Source organism: Carassius gibelio, chromosome B6 (assembly GCF_023724105.1).
Source record: "Carassius gibelio isolate Cgi1373 ecotype wild population from Czech Republic chromosome B6, carGib1.2-hapl.c, whole genome shotgun sequence".
Taxonomy (NCBI): domain Eukaryota; kingdom Metazoa; phylum Chordata; class Actinopteri; order Cypriniformes; family Cyprinidae; genus Carassius; species Carassius gibelio.
Window position 1 is genome coordinate 8092193 of NC_068401.1, and position 6395 is coordinate 8098587.

General features: G+C 36.6%; 1 long non-coding RNA gene across 1 annotated transcript; it reads right to left on the bottom strand.

Annotated features, from left to right (window-relative positions):
- Nucleotides 1-73: 73 nt before the first annotated feature.
- On the bottom strand, nucleotides 74-5161 carry LOC127960083 (uncharacterized). The gene is made up of 3 exons (XR_008154325.1): nucleotides 4963-5161; nucleotides 2604-2671; nucleotides 74-2208 (listed from the first exon to the last, which is right to left on the bottom strand). It is a non-coding gene; the product is annotated as an uncharacterized LOC127960083 (long non-coding RNA).
- Nucleotides 5162-6395: the final 1234 nt, after the last annotated feature.

Consider the following 6395-nt stretch of genomic DNA (forward strand, 5'->3'; position numbering starts at 1 on the left):
GTAAAAAAAATTAGTTACCACTTGTAGTACACTTGAACCATCTTTTATACACTAGTACACCTAGTGGTGACTAAATACATTTGTTAAATACAGATGATGTTAAAAGCGGATTTTAGTTGACATTCATGGTGTTCCAAAATAGCACAGTTGTGTACACTTAGTACTGAAGAATCATTTTTAGTCAATTTTTTTTTTTTTTAACTGGGAGAGGATCCATTGATGATCAAGTGATGTAATGTGAAACTTTTTATATGAAGAAAAAAAATAATCTACATATTGGATGACCATATTGGATCATTGAGGGTGAGTAAATTTAGAGCAAATTTTAATTTTGGGTATACCATTCCTTTAAGTATTAATTAAAAGTCTGTTAATTAGCAGCTATCTTGGTTATTTTCTGTGTGGGTAAAAAGTATGCAGGTACAACTCCTGTCTATGTGAATGAGAGATGACAACAACAACAGAAATCTATCAAGCTTATGCGTTGATAACATTTCAAATCAGCAATAAAATGGAAAACAATGCAATCTTATCTCGTGCTTCATTAGCTCAATATCTGAAAACAGTTTAGAAACTGTTGTCTTTTTTATTTTTATAGCATATCAAGCTCTTTTATCGCAAAAGATCAAGGAAAATATTATTTCTAATGACATGAGCCAATCAAAACAATTATGGCTTAATACAGCCTGAATAAAACCTAAATCAAATAGCTGCACTGAGGGTATTGATAGAAAATGACCTGAAATTGTTGGTGAAATAATTATTTAGCAAAGCTATTTGGTCTCCCTGGAGTAGTATGGACTGCCTGTAGTGTAGAGTTCACTTCATTACATTTATTAATTTTCACTTCATAGTGTGGTAGCAGATGAAATGACATAAATAGTTTCCTTTAAAATTTCCCCATAGTCCATACTAAATTGTATTTCATATTTTCAAGCAAAGTTAAAGTTAATTCCTATAGAACTACAACATACAGAATAAGTACATAAACCACATATAAGCAGAAAAGCTTAATTTATATTCATATGAAAGTCAACTGCCAGAAATCCCCCCCAAAATAGCAAATGTACCTACACAATTTATTGTGCAATTTTAGAAGAAATATTTCTTTACAAATATGCTTAAAAAAATTATTTTCTTATTCTGTTATGATAGTTATAGGTGAAATATTACCACTTGTAATATTTAAAAAAAAAAATCTAATTGCTGAATAAGAATGTTTTGACCCAAAGACCTCATACTTTCATTCCTAACAGAACATTCTGTCGCTCTCAATGTGATCTTCAGAGACCCAAACAGCTTACCTTAACAATCACTCCAATGCCATATGTGGCCTTGGGTCTGTGAAAAAAATAAAAAGTAAAAATGCTTTTCATGCATGGTAACCATTTTTCAATTAATTCAGACATATTCAACCAAACACTATTCATGTGAATAGCAATCTGTACCCTTGTGAACTGAGAGAGACTTTACATAATCTCTCTAGATGTTTTGCGACAATGCAGAGGAGCAGTAGAAGGAGGATGGAAGAATGCACTGCAGTCTTGTTTGCTGGAAACACACAGGCTCAAGGCTGAACTTCAAACTGAATACAGAAAATAAGATGCTAGGGTAAAGCACAAGTGCACAAAATCGTGACTTTTGAGTTCATGGTAGAGATTGTATAGCCTAGATACAAAAATACTAAAATGTATAGCAAAAATGAACGGCATTAAAATCAACAACAAATTAAATACCAACAAATAAAATCTAATGAAAAATGTTTCACAATTTGTTCCTCTTTCTCCACTCCAACAAAAAGTGACTCCTTACTTTTGTTTCCTACTATGGAAGTCAATGGCAACCACCAACTGTTTGATTACCAGCAATCTTCAAAATATCTTCTTTTACAGTATGTTCAACATAAGAAAGTAAATCATACAGGTTTGGAACAACACGAGGGTGAGTAAATGATGACAGAAATTTCATTTTTGGGTGCACTATCCATTTAAAATATTATTTATCCACTGGCTCTGTTGTCCATTTTTGTGATTTGTTTGTGTAGAACATTTTGGAAAAGCACAAACACACACATGTAGTACACATATAGATAAGCTTCAAAGCTGCTGAGGAAGAACACAGTGTCCAATAGATGACAGGTGTCTGCTGTAGCTCTGACGTCTGAAACATCCTCCCCATCCTGAGCTTCCTAAAGACACCAGCACTCTGCTGAAAAAAAAAAAGAAAATGAGAAGAAAAAAAAGCTCGGGTCTCGAGAAGGACTGAAAACAATCCACAAATAGAGCACAACTGTAGAAAGACTCAGTGGATGGTTCACTTGACAGATTTTTTGTTACATTTTCATAGAATCTACTTTCAAAAGATAATAAAGATAGCGATTTTTCTTACCATATTTACACCACACATATATGATTTTACTAGAGAAGCAACTATGTTGAATACAAAACAATACACTGGGGAGCAGTCCTTATAACCCAACGTTGCAAATTTGAGTCTCAGTATCGGCAGGGATCGTAGGACCCTTAAGAAAGGCACTGAATCCCCAACTGCTCCCTGGGCGCCAAAAATGGCCGTGTGTGTGTGTGTGTGAGTTCACTACTTACCAAGTCAGAGTACAGGACACCATACTTGGCCACATGTCACGTCCTTTAAAAGAAGATATTTTGAAGAACTGGAATGACACAAGGGTGAGTAAATTATGGCAAAATGTTGTAAGGGAAACAGGTCAGTTTAGCTCAAAGGGAATCATTTAAGATTTTAAAGGGAATTTGAACAGAATCACTGTTTCACGGCTGGTCACTGAGGCCTAACCTGATTTTACCAAGTGAGACATGTTCCTGGGACAACATCGTTGTTGACCCTGGAACAACATTGTGATTACCCAATCAGATTTGAAGAACCAGTTTATAGATTTTGTGAAGTTTATGCTTAAAATCAGTGTTTGGTGCTTGTACATCAGTGTCATTCATCTATCCTTTCCTCTGATTTTAGGGATTACTCATGGTTAAGGTTAGGTTTAGGTGTAGGGATATGGTTAAGAATATATTTTTGGAGTAAAATGTTGTTCCAGGGTCAACAAAATATGTTGACCTAGGAACGCATCGGACTTGGCAAAATCAGGACGTGCGGTCACTGAGACACCCTGCGATTCACTGAACGAGCCGTTTAACATCAAATCTGCGCTGGATATTAATATCCAAAGTATAGTGAAAACACTATCAATTAGCACAGTAACAAGATCGGCAGTTTAAGACATTAACTTGTAAGCACAAAACACAAGATACTTCTCTTTTCAATATGAATAAGGCTTTATTAGTTAAATCTAAGACATATAAACTAATCTAACACATAAACGCACGCACTCACACATTCACACAAGTTGCAGGAAGATCGAAAGTTAGGAAAAGATGAGTTTATTAGAATGGAAATATGGAATCCCAAGTTTACAGCAATACGTTAAATTGCATAGACATGAACAACCATCAATCACGTAATTAACCCTCGCATTGAGTTCCTCAATGAGGTTAAAATTATATTAGATACACCACTACAAATGTCTGAAGGTACATTGCCTGTGTAAAGTTGTCGTTGATTGGCTGGACATTCAGTAGTCACTGAAGTGACGTCTTGGGAAGCCCGTGGTGGGGCGTTGGCTGAAGATGCAGAGATGTGTGCGCTGGTTGAAGTTGAGCGGGCAGTCGAGGTCAGACGGCGTTACAAAACTTAACTCAGAACATGAAACTCTCAAACGTAAAAGAAAAGAAGTAAAGTTTGATGAGACTAGGTGGTGTTTCTTCTCATCGTGGCTAAGTAGCAGCAGGCGTGCAGGCTGAAGCACGCTGGAACCGCGCTCAAAGAATAGTGAATGACAAACAGCATGGCTAAAAGCTAAAGCTAAGAAGCAAAGCTAAAAGCTAAAAGCAGGCATGACTGATAGCAAACGCAAAGCTAAAACTAAAAGCATGCATGACTAGTAGCAGAAGCAAAGCTAACAACTAAAAGCAAGATTTTATGGTGTCCTGAGTATTTAAACTGGCCTGTTGGCCACACCTCAAATGTTGTCTTGACCAATCAGATATTGTCTTGGCTCGGGGGTATCATAAATCATATGTTATCTTACCAAGCATGTGGTCTGAATTTTCCCACTCTTGCAGGGTCTAATTTTGGACATGATTCCTATAACAAGAATATGATACATTTGACAAATAAATGATTGTCAGGACTGATTCAAGCAAGCAGATTCAATCACATAGATACTCGACATGAATATGTATCATTAAGCTATCCCATATTTATTAAAAGACATACACAATAAGTGATTATAACATGATAGTGAAATGTGTGGGTTACATATAAATGAATATGGAGTGAAGCAATGGACTGATATTCATTTATAAGTCTTTTTGAGTTCATTTTGGTCCATATATTTGTAGAAAAGACAGTTTCTGTGTCATTCTCTGACATAGGGATGTTCGGTGGAGACCAGAGGTTCAAAGACCCCTCCCCCCTTAGGAATTTCAGTCTGGTTCTACTAGGTGGGGGGAAGTGTTTAAGGGTCTTGTGTAGTAATCCCATGGGTTTACATGTGATGTCCAAGCGTTGCATTTCAATTACCATCAACAAATCTTGACAATCTCTTCTGCGAATTTAAATTGTCAATAATTGTTCTAGTGGTGTTAATGTTGAAAGCTGTTCTGTGAAAGCGTTGGTTGGTTGGTTATCTTGCTTGGTACTTGTGGCACAGAATGTTTTATGACTTCCTGTTGCCTTACTGAGGAATTTGGCTCATGTTTCAGCCACAGCCCTGATCGACTCTTTAATTTGTCTGGTTCGAGTCATTTCTGCTACAATGTTCATTTATCTTCTGCAGGTCACATGTCCTTTAGGTTACCCATTTGTAAACTCTGGTAACGATACTTTACTACTTTACTATTTTCAAAAGATAATAAAGATTTGTCTTACCTTATTTTACCAGGACCTCGCAGAACACTTCGGACCTTTCTTGTGTTCACATTACAGTTTTTGTTCTCCATTGACATGTTACGATCATAGACTCTATAAAAACAACGCTGAAGGTTGGTCATGTGCCGGCTGTTTTTCAACCATTCAGCTTTAAACGTTGAAACAGCAACTGACCTTATTTCAACCATATTTCAACAGAAGGTCGGTCATGTGGCGGCTGGGTTGTATTGGATTTTATTGGTTTTATCTCACTGCACCAAGACACGGCATCACAGTAAGGAGCGTAACATTTCCGACACACCCTTGAGGTATTCAGCCAATCACAACACACTGGACAGCTGGCCAATCAAAGCACACATAGCTTTTCAGAACTATGAGCTTTGTAAAAATCAACACTTTTCAGAAATGGAGGGGCATAGATGAGCAACAATAATTTACAGTATATGGATTTTTTTAATATATATATATATATATATATCTTAAACCGCATATACACATTTCATTACACCAAATACACAAAATAATGTTGTTGTTTTTTTGTTTTTTCATCATATGACCCCTTTAATTGCTTAAGTTATTAATAAATAAGCTTTTTAATAATAACTTTTGGGTTTGTCCATTTTTCTCCCAGCACCCAGCATTTTCTAGAGTGCTCTTTTAAATAAGCTGATATCATTGACGATACACACAAAGCAAAATTGAGAAGTGCTTGTTAAAATAACTCAAATCACCCATAAAAATCGTGACAAGACTCAGTCTCTCTCCTATCCAGCTCTTTCAGTGAAGACAAACAATGTGAACTGGATTACTGCTCAAAGAACCATCTATGTCTGAAGGATTCTGCTTTATAGCGAACCGGTGCTACATGTAGCTCCGTCATGCACGACTGTTCCAGAATCCCTCCACTAACAAGCTCATTGAACAGTAGCAACCCTTCATCATTCGCTTCTAGCCCTCACTTCTCTCTCTCTCACCCTTGCAAAGCTCCGCTCAAACAGACTGGGTCGCTAGCAAAGTCTGAGTGCTATGGAAACAGTGAGTGTCTTCAAGGTGAGCTGAGATGAAGGACAGTTGGTAGCAGCTGGTAGCAATGCAATCAAGGGTTTCTGAGAAGTTATATCGGTATATATTTTTAGATGTATGTTTTAGCACCTGATTCATGTATGTTTTCTTGGGAGCTGAACTGTACTTGAAGTAATGTGCTCAGTTTGCTGGAACATAAAATGGCATGGGTAACCCGTTTTACTTTAAAACATCAGTAGGACAAACGTGATTTTTTTTTTTTTTTTTTTTTTTTTTAATCCATCAGAAGTTGTTTGGATATTGACAAGTAGAGATTTCATAACAGCACTGGGTCAGACATAAATGCAAGGAGGCTTCATGACAGGTTGTGGAGGCTCAATTTCCCACTTCATAGCATTTTGATGCCTTTC